The following is a 19,420-nucleotide window of genomic DNA, read 5'->3' as shown; positions in this document are numbered from 1 at the left end:
TATTTGAGAGTATCAGCAATTATCTGTTGCTATTGTTTTTCAAGAGCAAGTACAAGGCAGTCAGTTCTTGAACTCTTTCTACATAAAGACTAGTCATTTTAGGAAGCTTAGGAGTTGTTGCTCAATAAGTACAGAGTTTGACTTGTGCAAAATGAAAAAGTCCTACAGTCTGTTGCACAGCAATGTGAATATACTTAAAACTACTTAACTGCACAGGCCATTTGCACTGGGGTTAGGTGGTATCTCATTGTGGTTTTGATTTGCATTTCTCTACTGATTAGAGATGTTGAACATTTTTTATATGTTTGCAGGCCAACAAAGAAGACAGGTAGTCTGTCTTCTTTGGAGAAGTTTCTGAGCATTTCCATTGCCCTTTTCTTGATGGGGTTGTTTGATTTTTTTCTTGTTTATTCTTTTAAGTTCTAAATAGATTCTTGTTATTAGACCTTTATCAGAAGTGCAGAGAGCAACTATTTTCTCCCATTCTGTGGGTTGTCTATTTGCTCTAATGATCATTTCCTTGGCAGTGCAGAAACTTTTTAATTTGATCAGATCCCATTTGTTTATTTTTGCTGTGGCGGTGATTGCCTTGGGGGTCTTCCTCATAAATTCTTTGCCTAGACCAATATCTGATAGGGTTTTCCCAACATCTTCTTCTAGGATTCTTAAAGTTTCATGTCTTAGGTTTAGGTCTGTTATCCATCTTGAGTGAATTTGTGTGAGCGGTGAGAGGTTGGGGTCCTGATTTGCTCTTCTGCATATTGCTAACCAGTTTTCCCAGCACCATTTATTGAAGAAAGAATCTTTTCCCCATAGTATATTATTGTCTGCTTTATCAAAGATTAGGTTACTGTATACAGATGGTTTGATCTCTGGAATCTCAGATCTATACCAGATATCGATGTTTCTGTTCTTGTGCCAGTACCAGGCAGCTTTTACTATTATTGCCTTATAGTACAGCTTGAAGTCAGGAAGATTGATCCCTCTCAGTTTGTTCTTTTTACTTAAGATTGCTTTGGCTATACGTGGTTTTTTTCTGGTTCCATACAAAGTGAAGGATTATTTTTTCTAGATCTGTAAAGAATTCTGGTGGTATTTTGATGGGGATTGCATTGATTCTGTAGATCACCTTAGGTAATATTGACATTTTAACAATATTGATTCTTTCAAGCCATGAGCATGGTAGATTTTTCCATCTGTTTAAATCATCTGCAATTTCTTTTTTTAGTGTTTCATGGTTCTCCTTGTATAAATCTTTCGTATCTCTCGTTAAGTATACTCCTAGATATTTAATTTTCTTTGGAGCTATAGTAAATGGTATTTCGTTTTTGATTTGAGTTTCTGCTTGATGGTTTTTGGCATATATGAATGCTTCTGATTTGTGTATATTGATTGTATACCCTGAAACTTTACTGAATTCATTTATCAAATCTAGGAGTCTCTTGGATGAGTCCATGGGGTTTTCTAGATATAATATAATATCATTGGCGAAGAGTGAGAGTTTGATCTCATCTGACCCAACTTTGATTCCCTTAATACCCCTCTCATGCCTGATTGCTATAGCTAAGACTTTGAGCACTATGTTAAATAGGAGGGGAGAAAGTGGGCATCCTTGTCTAGTTCTGGTTAGAAGGAGGAATGATTTCAATTTTTCCCCATTTATAATGATGTTTGCCTTTGGTTTGTCATAGATTTAATGGATTTAATAAGATTAAGGTATCGGCCATCTACGCCTATTTTATTAAGGGTTTTTATGATAAAGGTATGTTGGACTTTATCAAATGCTTTTCTGCATCTATTGACAGACTCATATGGTCTTTGTTCTTGACTTTATTTATAAAGTGGATTGCATTTATAGACTTGGGTGTGTTGAACCAGCCTTGCATGCCAGGAATAAACACCACTTGGTCATGGTGAATTATTTTTTTGATATTTTGCTGAATTCTATTTGCTAAAATTTTGTTTAGGATTTTTGCATCTATGTTCATGAGGGATATTGGTCTTGAATTTTCTTTCTTGTTGCATCTTTTCCTGCCTTTGGTATCAAGGTGATATTGGCTTCATAGAATGAGGTAGGAAGAATACCATCCTTCTCAAGGGTGTGGAATAGTTTCTGTAGTATAGGTATAAGTTCATCCTTAAATGTTTGGTAGAACTCTGGGGTGTAGCTGTCTGGACCGGGACTTTTCAATTTGGGGAGGTTTTTAATTACTGCTTCAATTTCTGAGCTTGTGATTGGTCTGTTCAGGAACTCATTTTCTTCCTGGGTAAACTTAGGGAGGTTGTGGGATTCCAGGAACCTGTCCATTTCGTCTTCATTCTGTATATTTGGGCATATATATTTGTATAGTAGTCAAACATGATGTTTTATATTTTTGTGGAGTCTGTTGCGATCTCTCCATTTTCATTTCTTATTGAGGTTATTATAGTCCTTTCCCTTTGAGTTCTTGTCAGCCTAGCCAGAGGGCTGTCAATTTTGTTGATCTTTTCGAAAAACCAGCTTCTGGTTTTGTTGATCTTCCATAAAATTCTCTTATTCTCCATTTCATTTAGTTGAACTTTGATCTAAGATATTTCTTTTCTTCTGCTAGGATTGGAGTTGGTTTGCTCTTCTTTTTCCAATTCCTTGAGGCTATTCATTAGGTTGTCGGTGTCTAATCTTTTTGTTTTTTGGATGTGAGCATTTATTGCTATTAGTTTTCCTCTCAGATATGCTTTTGCTGTATCCCAAAGGTTTTGGTAAGATGTGGCTCCATTGTCATTTTGTTTGAAGAAATTCTTGATTTCCCTCTCAATTTCTTCCTTGGCCCAATAGTCATTCAATAGTAGGTTGTTTAGTTTCCATGACTTAGTGATGTGGTATGTATTTCTGTTAGAGTTGAACTCTAATTCTATACCACTATGGTCAGAGAAGACACAAGGTGTTATTTTTATTTTCTTGAATTTTTTGAGCTCTGCTTTGTGGCCTAGTATGTGATCAATTTTTGAGAAGGATCCATGGCTGCTGAGAAGAATGTAAATTCAACTTTATTTGGGTGAAATGTTCTGTATAGACCTGTCAGAACTTTTTGTTCGAAATCTTTGTTTAGGTCCCTTATTTCTTTACTTAATTTCTGTTTGGAGGATCTATCCAGTTCATTTAGTGGTGTATCGAAGTCTTCTGCTACTAGGGCAGCATTGTTTAGGGTGGTATTTAGCTCTGATAAGGTTTGCTTTATGTAATTGGGTGCTCCTGCATTGGGAGCATAAATATTAAGAATTGTTAGGTCTTCTTGTTGGATCATCCCTTACACCATTATTAAGTGGCCTTCTTTATCCTTTTTAACTTTTGTTAATGTAAAACTAATGTTGTCTGCAAATAATATAGTAACCCCTGCTTCCTTTTCACTTCCATTTGCTTGGATGATACTTTTCCATGACTTGATCTTCAGCCAGGAGGCATCTTTAAGGTTTAGGTGTGTTTCCTGTAGACAGAAAATACTAGGCTTTTGGAATTTTATCCACTCTGCCAGCCTATGTCTCTTCAGAGGACAGTTTAAACCATTTACATTTATTGTGAGGATTGAAATTGGAGGAAGATTTCCGTTCATATTGATGGGTGAAATCCTGTTGCTTTGACTTAGGGCTTGAGTCACCATGAAGTTCAAGATCTAGACTTTAATTCTTTGAGGATTTCATTTTGAGGAGTGTCTATAGCCCTGTTCACTGTGGAAGGCAGGTCTGAGAATTTCCTGTAGTGCTGGTCTAGTCTTTGCATAGTCCTTCAGTGATTGCTTGTCTGAGAAGGATTTTATTTCACTCTCATAGATGAAACTTAATTTTTCCGGATAAAGAATTCTAGGTTGGGCTTTGTTCTGTTTTAGAAGATTAAGGATAGGCACCCACTCCCTCCTGGCTTGTAAGGTTTCAGATGAGAAGTCTGCAGATAGTTTGATAGGCTTTCCTTTGTAGGTTATTTGTTGTTTACGCCTTACTGTACGGAGGATTGCTTCTTTAACATTTACTTTGGTCAGCTTAATAACCACAGGACGAGGCGATTGCCTATTCGCATTGTGTCTTCTGGGAATTCTGTGCACTTCTTGAATTTGGATTTCCAGATTTCTAGCTAGGCCCCGCATATTTTCCTCCAGTATGCTGTAGAGTAAGTTTTCCAACCCTTGTGAATGTTCCTCTTCCCCACTTCTGCAATGCCAATCATTCTGAGGTTCGACTTGTTTACATAATCCCATACTTCCTGTAAGCTTTGATCTTGTCTCTTGTCTGTGCACCCTTTCTTCCTCTGATTTGTTTAGCATGTAGGTATAATCTTCAAGCTCTGAGATTCTTTCCTCAGCATGATCTATCCTGTTTTTGAGGCTTTCCACTGTGTTATGGAGTTCCTTGAATGTTTCCTTCATTGCTAGAATTTCTGTTTGGTTTCTCTGAATTACTTCTATATCTTTGGAGAATTTTTCATTAATTTCCTGGATTGTTCTTGTGGTTTCTCTATGTTGGGATTCTATTTTCTCTTCAATTCCATTGAGCTTTCTAACAATCTATATTCGGAATTCTTCCTCTGTTAGTTTAATCATCTCATGTAAGTTGGTGTCAGTTGGTAGAGAATGAGTATTTTCTTTTGGAGCTGACTTTTCTCTCTGATCTTTCATGGTTCCTGATGTTTTTCGCTGGTTCTTCCTCATCTGGATACTTTGTAGAGGACCAGAGATGCTAGAAGTCGATTATAAGCTGTGTACTTGGGTTCCCAAGGAATGATCCTTGGAAGACCTGAGGAGGATGTGTTCTGGTTGTGTATCGTCTCTCCCAAGGGTTCTTCGAGACCTCAGGAATAGCAGCCTCCTTTGCTTCTCTGCCTTGCTAAGACAGGCTCTACTCTGTGGGCACAGAACACCAACCACTGAGTGCAGCAAGATACCACTCAGGTTCAAACTTGTGAGATAGCTGCCCAACAAAGCACCACTCTTAACTTTCCACCCTCATAAATTCAGCTTTCAAGGCCACCTGCCAGGTTAGGGCAGAGGGGAAGACTGAGTTTACTACCAGGGCAGCCTTCCATAGTGTTTTCACGCTAAGGAGCGGCTCGGTGGAGCTGGGAAGCAGTTGCTAGTTTCGGACCCTCTCCCACTTGCTTCTGCTTCAGCATAGCCCTGGGAGCTCAGCAAGTTGTCTTCTCCAGAGGCCCAAACAGATCAGCCAGTTTAGGGTAGGAGAGGTTCAAGAGAAACGCTTGAGCACTGCCCTCCGCAGAGTCTCCAAGCTTAGGGGCATTGTGGCAGTGCTAGGAAGTGGCTGCAGGGTTTGGACCCTTTCTACTCCCGCTACTGATTCAGTGGGGTTCTGGCAGTTCAGAGAAGTGTCTTCTTCAGCCAATTGAAGAGTTTGTCTGGTTTGGGGTAGTAAGAATGCCTGGCAAACTCCGCCAGTGCAGTACTCCACAGCTTCTCCAAGCTGCAGTAAGGTAGTGGGGCGGGGGAGTGGCCACAGAGCTGGGCCCTTCTCCCTACCCACTACTGCTTCAGAGGCGCTGTGGGCTCGATAGGCTGCCCTCCCCTGAAGCAGGAACAGTTCAGCTGGTTTGGGGCCCTGAGGAAGCCGGGATAACGTCTCCCACGTGGCTCTGCGTGGAGTCTCCAAGCCGCGGGGGCTGGGTGGCAGAGCGGGGGAGCGGGCACAGAGCTGGGCCCTTCTCCCTACCCACTACCACTTCAGCGATGCTGTGGGCTCGATAGGCTGCCCTCTCTTGAAGCAGGAACAGTTTAGCTGTTTGGGGGCCCTGGGGAAGCCCAGTGAATGTCTCCCACACAGCTCTGCACTGAGTCTCCAAGCCGCTGGGGCTGGGCGGCGGAGATGGGGAGCAGGCACAGAGCCGGGTCCTTCTCCCTACCAACTACTGCTTCAGTGGTGCTGTGGGCTCGATAGGCTGTCCTCTCCTGAAGCAGGAACAGTTCAGCTGGTGTGGGGCAGTGGGAAAGCAAGGAGAACATCTCCCGCACGGCTCTGCTCAGAGTCTCCAAGCTGCGGGGGCTGGGCGGTGGGGCTAAGGAGCGGGTGCTGGGTTCAGACCCTTCCTGCACTCCCCAGTGCTTCAGCGGGGCGCTGTGTAGAATTCAAAATGCTGCCTGCTTCAGGGTCCTGTCCAAACCGCTCATCTGCCCACGTTGCCACCTCCCATCAACTTCAGACAGTTCCCTGCCTGTGTGGGCGTGGGGACCAGTGGGGAAGGGATCTTCTCCCTGTGTGGGGGAGAAGGGATGATTCCTCTGGCCAGCCCGTGGGGTGGCTGGCGCGTGGGTGTGCTCCCTCCCCACTATACTTCCGACTCCCGGGTTTTGTGAAAGAATTTCCATTCACCTTTAATTGTTGTCCACAATTTCTGTATCCCAGTGTCTCTGCCTTCCTGCAAATCTTCTCCAGAGTAGGTGCAGATGACCTGCGTGTGGTTGTCCATCCTCTTCACCCCTCACCCCAAGAGCCCAGAGTCAAGAGGGTAGCACTATTCTGCCATTTTCCCCTCCCCCCTCATTATGTTTTAATTTGCATTTCTGTGATGACTAGCAATGTTGAGTGTTTTTTCAAATGTTTGTCAGCCATTTGTTCTCTTTTTCTTTTAAATTGGCTCTTTGTGTCTTTTGTTTGCTTTTTAATGGGATTATTTGTTTTTTCTTACTGATTTGTTTGAGTTCTTTATAGTTTCTGTATATCAGTCCTTTGTTAGATGTATAACTTTCGAGTATTTTCTGCCATTCCATAGGTTGTCTGTTTACTCTGTTGAATATTTCTTTTGCTAAGCAGAAGCTTTTTAATTTAATGGTCCCATTTTGTTTTTGTTTGTGTTTTAGTTTCATTTGATTTGGGGTTCTAAGTCATAAATTCTTCACCTAGGCCAATGTCAAGGATTGTTTTTCCTACTTTTTCTTCTAATATTTTAATAGTTTTTATTCTTACATTTAACTCTTTAGTTAACTCATCTTAACTTACTTTTTGTATATGGTGAGAGATAGAGATCCAGTTTCATTCTTCTGTATGAGGCTATCCAATTTCTCTAGCACCATTTATTGAATAGGGTGCCCTTTATTCAAAATATGTTTTTGTCCATTTTATCAAAGATCAGTTGGTTTTAGGTATTTTACTTTATTTCTGGGTTTGCTATTCTATTTCATTGGTTTATGTGTCTACTTTTATACCAATGCTATGCTGTTTTGGTTACTATTGCCTTGTAGTGTAATTTGAAGTTGGGTAATGTGATGTCTCAAGATTTGATCTTTATGCTTAGGATTGCTTTGCCTGTTTGCCATTTTTCTTGATTCCATATGGAGAAATTGAGAAATGTAAAGATATATGACAGAAAACAAATAGCAAAATGGCAGAAGTAAATCCTTCCTTATTAGCAATTTTTTTAAATGTAAATGGATTGAACTCTAAAATTAAGAGGAAAAGATTGGCACAATGAAACAATAAAAACCATGAACCATCAATATGCTGTGTACAGGTGACAGATCTAAGATCCAAAAGCATGGGGCCCAAAGCAAAAGGATAAAAAGAGATTCTCCACATAAATAGTAACCAAATGGGGGCTGGTGTGGCTATACTGGTACCAGACAAAATAGATTTTTGTGCTAAAATGTTATGAGACAAAAATGATATTATATGTTGATAAAAGGGACAATTCATTAAGAATACATAACACCTAGAAATATATATGCACCTAACTGCAGTGCTCCAAAATATGTAAAGCAAAAATTTTTTTAAATGAAGAAAGCAATAGAAAGGTATACAATAAGATTTGTAGACTTCACTACCACACCTTCAGCAATGAATAGAACTAGACAATAGATCAATAGACATATAGTAGACTTAGACAATCACTATAAACCAATTAGACCTAAGAAATGTACAAAACATGCCACCCAACCACAGGAAATTAGACATTTTTCTCAAGTGCACATGGATCCTTCTTTAGGAGAGATCTCATGTTAATAGCACACCATCACTCAATAAATCTAAAGATATTAAAATCATATAAAATATTTTCTATGATCACAAAGAAATGAAACTAGAAATTAAAAAATAGGAGGAAAATTAATAAATATGTGTAAATTAAATCACATACATTTAAAAACCAACTGGTCAAAGAAAAATTGCAAGAGAAATTGGAAAAATTTTGAAACAAAAATGAAAGCATCTCAAAATTTATGAGATGCAGTGAAGGCAGTGTTTAGAGAAAAATTTATAATCATAATGACATACATTAAAAAAGAAAAACCACTCAATAACCTAAATTTACACTGCAAGAGAACACTAAAGCCAAAGCTAGTAGAAAAAAATTAAGTTTAGAACTGAGATAAATAAAATAAAAAACAGAAAAATATGAGAGAAAATTAACAAAAATGAAAGTTGGTTCTTTCAAAAGAATAACAAACTTTGCAAAACTTTAGCTATATTGACTAATAAAAAAGAAAGAGGACTCAAATTACTAAAATAACAAATAAAATCATAGATATTCTTATTGATCTTGAGCAATTAGACCAGGAAAAGAAATAAAAGGAATCTAAATTGGTAAAGAGGAAGGAAAACTCTTTCTATTACATGTGACATGATCTTATATAAAGAAAATGCTAAACTATCAAAAAAAAATACTGTTAAAGGTAGTTAATATATTCGGCAAAATTTCTGGATACAAGAGATACACCCCCAAATTATTATATTTGCATACACTGGCAATGAACAATCCACAAGGAAATTAAGAAAACAATTCCATTCATTATAGCATAAAACAACAGGAATAAATTCAATAAAGGAGTTGAAAGACTTGTACTCTGAAAACTACAAAATATTGCTGAAAGAAATTGAAATATCTAACTAAATAGAAAGATACCTCACATTCACAGGACTTAATATTGTTAAGATGGCATTATTCACCAAAATGATCTACAGATTCAATGTGATTCTTATCAAAATTCTTTCCTTTTCAGAATATTTAATAGAAAAGCCAATCCTAAAATTCGCATAGAATTTTAAGGGATCCTAAATAGCCAAACAACTGTGAAAAAGAACAAAGTTGGAGTACTCACACTTCCTAACCTCAAAATATAGTATAAAGAGCTATAATAATCAAAACATTGTGGTACTAACATAAAAACAGAACAAAGGAATATAGTTAGGAGTCTAGCTATAAATTTATACAGCTATGGTCAATTGATTTTCAACAAGGGTGCCAAGAAAATTCAATAAGTTAAAAAAAAAAGAAACAGCCTTTTTAATAATGGGGCTTGGACACCTGGATACCAACATGTAGAAAAATGAATTCGCACCCTTTCCTCCTACCCTAAGCAAAAATTATCTAAAAATAGATCAAAGACCTAAATTTAATAGCCCAAACTATGAAACTAGTAGGAAAAAATAGAGATGAATTTCTTTATTGTGGATTTATCCATGATTTCTTATTAGCTTGGTGCATAAGTAATTGTGGTTTTAGCATTGTTGAAATTTGCCTTTTGATTTTGGAATACATTCTTAAATAAATGTGGTTATGTTATACATCATTTTAATGTACATTTCTTGCTTTATGTTTTTTGTTAATGACATTACTTGTTTAATTTGTATTTATTTTAGACTATGGAAATGAGGTTAGACAAAAAGCAAATTTGACTAATTTTCTTATTCGATTTCATAATTGGATGTAAAGCAAGCAGAGGCAACATGCAACATCAACAATGTATTTGTCCCAGGAACTGCTAAGGAACATACAATGCAGTGGTGGTTCAAGTTTTGCAAAGGAGACGAAAGCCTTGAAGATGAGAAGTGCAGTGGCCGGCCTTCAGAAGTTGACAACGACCACTTGAAAGCAATCATCGAAGCTGATCCTCTTATGACTACAAAAGAAGTTGCAGAAGAACTCAACATCGACCACTCTATAGTCATTTGGCATTTTAAACAAATTGGAAAGGGGGAAAACTTGGTAAGTGGGTGCCTCATGAGCTGACCGAAAATCAAATATCATTTTGAAGTGTCCTCTTCTCTTGTTGTATGCAACAACGAACATTTTCTCTATCTGATTGTGACATGCAATGAAAAGTGGATTTTGTACAACAACCGGCAATGAGCAGCTCAGTGGTTGGACCAAGAAGCAGCTCCAAAACACTTCCCAAAGCGAAATTTGCACCAGAAAAAGGTCATGGTCACGATTTGGTGGTCTGCTGCCAGTCTGATCCAGTACATCTTTCTAAATCTCAGACAAACCATTACATCTGAGAAGTATGCTCAGCAAATTGGTGAGATGCACCAAAAACTACAATGCCTGCAGCCAGCACTGGTCAAAACAAAGGGCCCCATTTTCTCTACAACACTCTATCACACCTTGCACAACCAAAGCTTCAAAAGTTGAACAAATTGGGCTACAAAGTTTTGACTCATCTGCCATATTCACCTGACCTCTGGCCAACCAAATACCATTTATTCAAGCATCTTGACAACTTTTTGCAGAAAAACACTTCCACCACTAGCAGGATGCAGAAAATGCTTTCTAAGAGTTCCTCCAATCCCAAAGCATGGATTTTTACGCTATAGGAATAAACAAACTTATTTCTCATTAGCAAAAATGTGTTGATTGTAATGGTTCCTATGTTGATTAATAAAGACGTGTTTGAGCTTAGTTATAATGATTTGAAATTCATGGTCCAAAACCACAATAAATAGAACACCAAAAGTACATACAGTGAGGAGGGGATCAAGATGGCAGACAAGAAACACCGCTAGACAGACTGTCTCTCTAGAAAAGAGAGATTCTAGCAGAAATTAGAAGAAAGAAGCAAGCAGATGAGCATACATCGGACGAGGGTCGAAGGAGGGGTACCTGAGACCACGGGAGACTCCACGGGAGGAGGTTGTGGAGAAGAACTGGAAGCAGAGACCTCCGGAGCAGCCTGAAGACCAGAGGCAAGGGTAGGCACAGCAATTAACTCTCCCCTCCCTTGCATCTCAGACTGCTGATGGGCTCCCCAGCAGGTGGAGAGGCCTGCAGACATCAGCCCAGAGACGGCCACCACCAGTGAGCGGTAAGCCTATAGCGGACGCGGCACCAGGCTCCCAACTCCTGTAGGGCACTTCCCTGTGCACAGACCCGAGCCACGCAGCAGGCACCATATTGCCTCTTTCTCCCCTCCCCGACCCTATCAACGGCTACCAAGAGATACAATATAGCCACTAGCTGGAGGCACCTCCAGGGAATGGGACCTTCCCTTTTGGGATCCTACAGCTGACTGAGGAGAACTCAGATGGTGAGCTCCCTACCCACCAGCCCTCCCAGGTGCTGCTTGCCCAGTAATCCCAGGAGAACAGGGCAGACCCTGAGACTGAAAGACATAGAGCCAGCTTGGGCTCCCCATGGGTGAATTGAGATTGGCACTCCCCTCCCTGATGGGGATGTAGTTTGAACTCTTGGATCCGGAGGTCAGACCTACAGACCAGATAGATCCCAGGCACGCAGGTCGTGCATTGCCCGGTACACATAAGGGATATATGCGAAAAGCCTACTGAGGTGTGTGTGCCTTCAGGGGCAGATGAGTGTCCTAGAAGGCAACCCTCCTCCCAAAGGGAGGCTGTGCACCCAGAGCAGGTGGCGGTCCTGAGCAGGGAACCTCCTGGCTGGCATCACAGCCAGGGGAGGCGCAATGGCGGGAGGTCTAGCCTGCTGGCAGAGGCCCAGGAGTAGCCACGGAGTTGAGGAGGGTGGAAAGAAGCGAGCCCCGCTCCAGACTGTGGGTCTTAGACCCACCCCCACATGTAGACTTTCTGACTGAGCAGAGTCATTCCAGCCCCTCCTTGGCAGCTTTTCCTGGAAGCAGAAAACAGAACTTTGACTCTGGCTAACAGTATTGGTGGTGCCTGAGGGCAAGCTTACCCAACCCAGCTCCACCGAGACTCTCTCCTAGACCAGCCCCCACTGAGGGGGAGAAAAGGATACACCTGAAAGTCCCAGGGCCCCACCAACCACCTGAGGCACTAGAGTGCCTCTCTAGAGGAACAAGAGCTGGTCACAGGTCACAAAAACAACAGCATAGCCTGTTCCTCCAAGCAAGCACCACCTACTGACAAGGAGGACATCCTGCACAGCCTTTTCATGGCACCTACTGACTCATTATACAGGGAGTGGTCGAATCTGATGCACAGACACCACCTACCCAATCAGAAACTAAACAAGGCATGTGAATACCCAAACGAAAACCTAAAGGAAAGAAGCAACAACTGATTGACATGGGAAGAAATTAGAGAAGACACTCAGGAAATATGAAGAACCAAACGGAAAACACAACCCCAAAGAGGACGACCAGCCCCTTAGAAACAGACACCAACCAAAATCAGGCAACCAAAATGACAGAAGAGGAATTCCAAATGTGGATCATAAGAAAATTCAACGACCTACAAGAACAACTCAATAACCAACACAGAGAAACCACAAAAAGCCTCCAGGACCTGGAACAAAAGTTGACTAAAGAAATTGATACAATGAAGAAAAGTTTAAGCGAACTCCTGGAAATGAAGAATCAATTCAGGGAACTACAAAATTCAGTGAAAAACCTCAAGAACAGGGTAGATCAAACAGAAAAAAGAATCTCAGAGATCAAAGATAACACCTTCCAATTAAATAAATCAGTCACAGAGATAGAGCAGAGAAACAAGAGAAAAGAGCAAAACCTACAAGAGATGTGGGATTATGTGAAGAAACCCAATGTGAGGGTCATCGGGTTGCCAGAAGGGGAATAAGACAACAATCAAGGGTTGGACAAACTATTTGAAGATTTAATAGAGGAAAATTTCCCAGGCCTTGCTCAAAATCTCAATATACAAGTTCAAGAAGATCAGAGGACCCCTGGGAGATTCAATGCAAACAGGAACATGTCACGGAAATGCAGTCATCAGACTGAACAAAATATCAACTAAAGAGGTTTTTCTAAGAGCTGTAAGATGAAAGAAGCAAGTAACATACAAGGGAAAGCCAATTCAAATAACACCAGATTTCTCTACTGAGACTTTACAAGCAAGGAGAGACTGGGGCCCCATTCTCACTCTTCTGAAACAGAACAATGCCCAGTCTAGAATCTTATTCCCTGCAAAACTAAGTTTTGTGTATGAAGGATAAATCAAGACATTCTCAGATAAGCAAACACAGAGGGAATTCACCAAGACAAGACCAGCCCTTCAAGAAGTACTCGAAACAGTGTTACCCACGGATCAGCACAATAAACACGGATGTAAATCTACTCAAAGCTAAAGATCAAAGCCCAGACACTACAATGGCTCAAGAGAGAAAACAAAGCAACAAAGTTAAACCCAACATAATGAACAGAAATCTGCCCCACCTATCAGTTATCTCAATAAATGTGAATGGCTTGAACTCCCAACTCAAGAGACATAGGATGGCTGAATGGATAAAAAAAACACAAGCTAAATATCTGCTGCCTTCAGGAAACACATCTAACTGGCAAGGATGCAATTAGACTAAAGGTAAAGGGATGGAGAACGATATTTCAAGCCAATGGAAGCCAAAAGAAAGCTAGTGTGGTGGTGCTGATTACAGATAACTTAGTTTTTAAATCAACAAAAGTAATAAAAGATAAAGAAGGTCACTATATAATTGTGAAGGGTACAGGTCAACAAGAAGACATAACAATTCTAAATATATATGCACCCAACCTTGGTGCACCCAAATTCATAAATCAAACTCTACTTGATCTAAACAAATGGATAAACAACAACACCATAATAGTTGGAGACTTTAACACCCCACTGACAGCACAGGACAGATCCTCCAAACAGAAAATCAACAAAAAAATAATGGACTTAAACAGACCCTAGAACAAATGAGCCTGACTGACATTTACAGGACATTATACCCTCAAACCACTGAATATACATTCTTCTCATCAGCTCATGGGTCATTCTCTAAGATTGAATATATCCTAGGACACAAGGTAAACCTCAAGAAATTTTTAAAAATAGAAATTATACCATGTATCTTTTCAGACCACAATGGAATAAATGTAGAAATCAATCCTAACAGGAGTTCTCATTTCTACACAAAGTCATAGAAACTAAACAACCTTCTGCTGAAAGATCACTTCATAAATGAGGCAATCAAGATGGAAATCAAAAGATTCTTTGAACTAAACTACAAAGGTGACACAAGTTACCAAAACCTGTGGGACACAGCTAAAGCAGTCCTGAGAGGAAAGTTTATTTCCATAAATGCCTATAACCCAAAGTCAAAAAGATCACAAATAGACAACCTAATGAATCATCTCAAAGAGCTGGAAAAAGAAGAACAGACCAACCCCAAACCCAGCAGAAGAAGTGAAATCATTAAGATCAAATCAGAACTAAACGAAATTGACAACAGGGAAACTATATGGAAGATTAATAAAAGAAAAAGTTGGTTCTTTGAAAAAATAAAAAAAATTGACACACCTATGGCTAGACTAACAAAAAGCAGAAAAGAAAAATATCTAATAAGCTCCATCAGGAACAATAAAGGAGAAATTATAACTGATGCCATGGAGATATAAGACATAATTTATGAATACTACAAAACCTCTATACACACAAACTGGAAAATGTGGAGGAAATGGATAATTTCTTAGAAACACACTGCCTCCCTAGGTTCAACCAGGAAGAAACAGAATTCCTGAACACACCAATATCAAGTACTGAAATTGAAACAGCAATAAAAAACCTTCCTAAAAAGAAAAGTCCTGGACCAGATGGTTTCACACGCGAATTTTACCACACCTACAAAGAAGAACTGGTGCCCATCCTGCAGAAATTATTCCACAACATTGAGAAGGATGGAATCTCCCCAACACATTTTATGAAGCGAACATAATCCTAATACCAAAACCAGGAAAGGATGCAACAAAAAAAGAAAACTACAGACCAATATTCTTTATGAATATAGATGCAAAAATTCTCAACAAAATCCTACCCAATCGAATCCAGGTGCTTGTCAAGAAAATAATTCATCACAACCAAGTGGGCTTCATCCCAAGGATGCAGGGATGGTTCAACATATGCAAATCTATGAATGAAATTTACCATATAAACAGAAGCAAAAACAAAGACCATGTGATCCTCTCAATAGTCACAGAGAAAGCATTTGACAAAACTCAACACCCTTATATGATAAGAACGCTCAACAAAATAGGTATAGGCAGGGCTTACCTAAAAATAATACAAGCCATATATGACAAACCCACAGCCAATATCATACTGAATGGGGAAAACTTGAAAGTATTCCCACTTAGAACTGGAACAGGACAAGGTTGCCCACTATCTCCACTTCTATTCAACATAGTGCTGGAAATCCATGCTACAGCAATCAGACAAGAGAGAGGAATTAAGGGCATCCAAATGGGAGCAGAAGAGATCAAACTCTCACTGTTTGCTGATGACATGATATTATACCTAGAAAACCCCAACGATTCATCCAAGAGATTCCTTAATCTGATAAATGAATTTGATAAAGTCTCAGGATACAAAATCAGTACACAGAAATCAGAGGCATTCATATATGCCAACAATAGTAAATGTGAGAACCAAATTAAAGACTCAATTCCCTTCAAAAGAGCAACAAAGAAAATAAAGTACCGTGGAATATATTTAACCAAGGAGGTAAAAGACCTCTACAGGGAGAACTATGAAACACTGAAGAAGGAAATAGCAGAGGACTTAAACAGATGGAAGAATATACCATGCTCATGGGTCAGCAGAATCAACGTTGTTAAAATGTCTATACTACCCAAAGTGACCTACAGAGCCAACACAATCCCTATCAAAATACCATCATCATTTTTCACAGATATAGAAAAAATAATTTTACTCTTTGTATGGAACCAGAGAAGACCCCGTATAGCAAAATCAATCCTAGGAAATAAAAACAAAATAGGAGGTATCAATTCACCAGACTTCAAACTATACTACAAGGCTATAGTCATTAAAACAGCTTTTTACTGGCACAAGAACAGGGACATTGACCAATGGAACAGAACAGAGAACCCAGATATAAAACCATCCTCATATAGCCAACTAATCTTCGACAAAGCAGACAAAAACATACACTTGGGAAAAGAATCCTTATTCAATAAATGGTGCTGGGAAAACTGGATAACCACATGTAGAAGACGGAAACAAGACCCACACCTTTCACCTCTCACAAAAATCAACTCACGCTGGGTAACAGACTTGAACCTTAGGTGCGAAACTATTAGAATTCTAGAGGAAAATGTTGGAAATACTCTTCTTTGCATTGGCCTATGCAAAGAATTTATGAAGAAGACCCCAAAGGCAATCACAACAGCAACAAAAATAAACAAATGGGACCTAATGAAATTAAAAAGCTTCCGCATAACCAAAGAAACTGTCAAGAGAGCAAACAGACAACCTACAGAATGGGAGAAAATCTTTGCAAGCTAAATATCTGATAAAGTGCTGATAACTAGAACCTATTTAGAACTCAGGAAAATCAGCAAGAAAAAATCAAACAACCCTATCAAAAAATGGCCAAAGGACATGAACAGAAACTTCTCAAACGAAGACAGAATAATGGCCAACAAACATGAAAAAATGTTCAACATCTCTAATCATCAGGGAAATGCAAATCAAAACCACAATGAGATATCACTTAACTTCAATGAGAATGGCCTTTATCAAAAAGTCTCCAAATAACAAATGCTTTCAGTTTTAATCTAAAGCACAAGTATAGGAAACATCATTTTGAGTTGCCTTGAATTGACCAAAGAGCTTATTTTCTGTCTAGAATCCCTTTATGCAAGACCATTTTAAACATAACAACTGGAAGTGTGTGCAACTTGGAGAAGGCCATGGGAGAAACATCATATTTGAGAGTATCAGCAATTACCTCTTGCTATTTGTTTTTCAAGAGCAAGTACAAGGCAGTCAGTTCTTGAACTCTTTCTACATAAAGACTAGTCATTTTAGGAAGCTTAGGAGTTGTTGCTCAATAGGTACAGAGTTAGACTTGTGCAAAATGAAAAAGTCTTACAGCCTGTTGCACAGCAATGTGAATATACTTAAAACTACTGACCTGTACAGGCAAAAGTAGTTGTAATGGTCAATTTTGTGTGTTTCTTAGCACAATTTAAAAGGAAAAATGAGAAAAATTAATATACCAGTGATCATGAAATTTAAATTTGAATAGAAATGTAGAGAATTACCAAATAATAGTAAGACTGATTATACCAATAATAGTAAGACTTATTTACAGCAATAAACTGTGATCCAAAATGAAAATAATACAAAAAATAGTAACTATAATTCAGTTTATATTTGCCCACTATAGGCAGTACAATTCCAGTTCTGGTGGAACTTTGCAAAGTGACCCTAGTTTTCACTCAGAAATATTGGTTGATAATAGGAGCCAACCAAATGTATTGGAAAAGATTTCACTATAGTATTAACAGAAAATGTAAATGATGGTCCTATGTAGTGTGGTACTGAGTTTAACAGAACAAACAGAAAACAGAACAGAATAGATAGTGAAGAAACACATTTAAATATGAGTAAGAACAACTGTTAGGCCATTTTTTTAGTTAACAAATAATAACTGTTATGGGATATAGAATTATATTTCAATACATATATATCATATGATCAAATAAGACTGATTAGCATAGCCATCACCTCGAACATTTATCATTTCTTTGTTTTAGAAACATTCAAATCTTGTCTTAGCTTTTTGAATATTACAGTAATTATTGTTAACTATATTCACCCTATAGTGCTATAGAACACTAGAACTTGTTCCTCCTATGCAGCTATAATACTGTATCTGTTAACCAATCTTTCCCTATTCTTCCTCATTCCTACACTTTCTATCCTCTGAGAACCACAATTCTACTCTCTACTTCTATAAGCTCAACTTTTTTTAGCTCCCACATATGAGTGACAAAATGCAGTATTTATATTTCTGGGCCTGACTGATTTCCTTAACATAATGTCCTCCAAGCTTATCTATATTGCCTTGAATGACAAGATTTCATTGTATTAATGGTGGAATCGTATTCCATTGTGTAGTTGATGGACAGTTAGGTTGCTTCAATATCTTCCCTATAGTGAATGATGCTGCAATAAACATGGATGTAGCTATCTCCTCCACATACTGATTTCCTTTCCTTTGGATACATGCTCAGGGTTGGGATCACAGGATCATATGGACGTTCTATTTATAGTTTTTTAAGAAAGCTCCATACCATTTTCCATAACAGCTGTGCTAATTTAATAAACATTCTAACTGGGGTGAGATAATGTATCAGAGTGCTTTTGATTTGCATTTCCCTGATGATTAGTGATGCTAATTCTTTTTTCATATATCTGTTGGCCATTTGCATCCCTTTTTTAGAAATGTCTATTCAGATACTTTGCCCATTTTTAAATCAGATTATTTATTATTTTGCTGTTGAGTCATTTGAGTTTCTTATATATTCTGGATATTAGTCCCTTGTTAGTTGAATAATTTACAAACATTTTATCCCATTCCATAGGTTGTCTCTTCACTCTGTTGATTGTTCCTTTTGCTGTGCAGAGCATTTTAGTTTAATATAATCCCATTTGTTTTGTTTTGCTATTGTTCAATGTGCTCTTTTAAGTCATACTCATCAAATCTTTGCCTAGGCCAATGTCCTGAAGTGTTTCCTCTAAGTTTTCCTCTAGTAGTTCTAGAGTTTCAGGTCTTATATTCAAGGCTTAATTCATTTTGAGTTAATTTTTGTATATGATGAGAAATAGGGGCCTAGTTTCATTATTCTGCAAGTGGATATCAGTTTTCCCAGCACCATTTATTGAAGAGGGTATCCTTTCCCCAGTGTATGTTCTTGGCCATTTTGTCAAAATTAGATTGGTTCTAAGTGTGTGGATTTAATTCAGTGTTCTCTAGTCTGTTCCATTGGTCTATGTGATTGTTTTAATTCTCATGCCATTATTTTAAAAAAGTAAAATTCAACCCATTTCACATGAGTGACATCAAAGTAAATCATGGATAAAAGTTTCAATGATCCAATTTGTGATCACAGGCTACATTATTTTGGTGTTCGGTGCTTCTCCTTTCCTATCCTCTCTAATCCTCTGCTTTTATGATGTGGATGCAAGTCAGTCTTACTAAGTAAGTCCTCTTTAGGTCAGTGACTGTGTCTTGTGGGGAGCTGTCCCAGACATGGGAGAGTTAAAGTGTGGCTGCTGCCTGGAAAACTAGGGTCCTTGAGACATAGCACCTGGCGCCTTAACTCAGAGCTCTGACATTCTTGGCCTTTCTTCCAGCTCATGGAGGATGCTGGAGACAGCAGTAGCAGTTATAGAAGGTCACTGAAGTAATCCTGTGCACACAGTCCTCATAGCTTATAGGCCCCCCGAAGCCCTG

General features: G+C 38.8%; 1 pseudogene; it reads left to right on the top strand.

The window, feature by feature from the left end:
* The first annotated feature begins 5,399 nt into the window (after nt 1-5,399).
* On the top strand, nt 5,400-10,716 carry LOC142875610 (histone-lysine N-methyltransferase SETMAR-like; annotated as a pseudogene).
* The last annotated feature ends 8,704 nt before the right edge of the window (nt 10,717-19,420 follow it).

The sequence above is a fragment of the Microcebus murinus genome, chromosome 2, assembly GCF_040939455.1.
Source record: "Microcebus murinus isolate Inina chromosome 2, M.murinus_Inina_mat1.0, whole genome shotgun sequence".
Lineage (NCBI taxonomy): Eukaryota > Metazoa > Chordata > Mammalia > Primates > Cheirogaleidae > Microcebus > Microcebus murinus.
The sequence above is the reverse complement of the archived record's forward strand: the minus strand, read 5'-3'. Positions and strand labels throughout refer to the sequence as shown.